The sequence below is a fragment of the Equus quagga genome, chromosome 3, assembly GCF_021613505.1.
Source record: "Equus quagga isolate Etosha38 chromosome 3, UCLA_HA_Equagga_1.0, whole genome shotgun sequence".
NCBI lineage: Eukaryota > Metazoa > Chordata > Mammalia > Perissodactyla > Equidae > Equus > Equus quagga.
Genome location: NC_060269.1, coordinates 20,121,541 through 20,123,165, shown reverse-complemented (window position 1 = coordinate 20,123,165; position 1,625 = coordinate 20,121,541).

The following is a 1,625-nucleotide window of genomic DNA, read 5'->3' as shown; positions in this document are numbered from 1 at the left end:
ATAGGATGGGATGACAGGAAGAGATGCTCACGAGAAGAGAAACAGGAAGAGGAGAGTGAGAAGGAGGCTGAGTCACATTGAAAGGATCTCAGTAACACTCAGGCAGCAGGAATGTGTTGCCCAGATTCAAGCAGCTGAGGACCCACGGGCCCAAAAGGCCAGAGGAGCAAGATGAAACAGCTGCATGCAGGACAGAAACAGCTGGACAGCAGTCCTCAAATCAGAATAATACAAGAGCTTTCCAGAATCACGTTCCCAGCCCCGCCCCAGACTACTGAATGAGATTCCCAGACCCCCAGGGATTCTGTTGGGCAGAAAATTTGAAAACCTTTGAGCTTGGATTTGAAGTGAAGATCAGTTCTTTAAATTCACAAATATTTATTAAGGGCCTTGTATGTGCCAGACTTCAAGCCAGACGCAGGAAAGAGGCATGAGCAAAAATACAAGACCTGGTTCTCAGATCTTACAGTTCAGGGAAGGAGACAGACATTAGGTAAATAAACACACACTTATAAACCTACACCTTTCTCTCCGCTAGAATCAAGTCTGTTGGCCCACAGCTGAATGTACTGAATTTCCCAAGGCTCAGGAAACTCGCTTGGTTCTGAGAAGTATGAGGAGCTACATTTCAAAAAGGCATAACCTGAAAGGAGAAAAGCACCCTCTTGTGGCCCTCTGGGTGGTGGCAACTGAAAGAACCCCCAGTTGTAAGAGGTAGGAGGTTGCCCTGGGCAGGTGACCTGAAGGGGGCAGCCCTAAAGCAGCCAGGAGCGTCAGTGGGCCTTGTTTTGCTTTAGTGGTAAATCTCTCTTCAGCGTTGAATCAGCCACTTCGTGAGAAGACGTGTTCCCTTGTGTCCATTGCTAAGTGGTTTTACTTCTGGACACCTGGGCTCTTTGGTGTGGAGTCAAGTGACACATTTTACATCCAGGCATCGATCTGAGTGCATTTCCACTCTCCCCACAACTCCATCATGCAGCAGGGCCTGGAACAGGGAGGCCTTCAATGAATATGCAGTGAATAACTGGATGAACTGCACCATCCCAGCCAGCCCAACATTGCCTGCTGTGTGGGATCTTGGGAAGACTGGACAAATTATCACAGTGGTTGAGTCCCTGATTTCTCTGAAAATAAATGACTTCTTAAAATGTAAAATACAATCTATGTTCCTCCTCAGAGTCTCTATGAAAAGGATAATATTCACAAGGGGTATACTTTGTTCTTGGAGCTAAGCCTGGTATAGTTTAATTTGTAGGAGAGTAACATGTAAATTTATGATAATAAATTATATGATTTAAATGAAATTATAAAAATAAGAGTCGCTCACTCATATTCAACTTTCATGAGTGCTGACACTTCTTGAAGAATATGGAGGTCTGATTTGTATTCAGGCCTGAATACCAGCGTGAACCACAAGAGTCCAGGGACTGCTGGTTTCAAGTGTGTAGATCTGAAGCCCAGTCAAGCACCGGCACAGTATATTTAGCATTTCTAGCACGTCTCCACTCAAGAAGCTATGAGGAAATCAGCTCAGTACAGGGCTCCGGGTTATGAGATGGCGCTGACACAATCACTCCACGCCATTTCTCAAAGGTCACTAGGCAACAAGGCCAGAACAGTAAGGA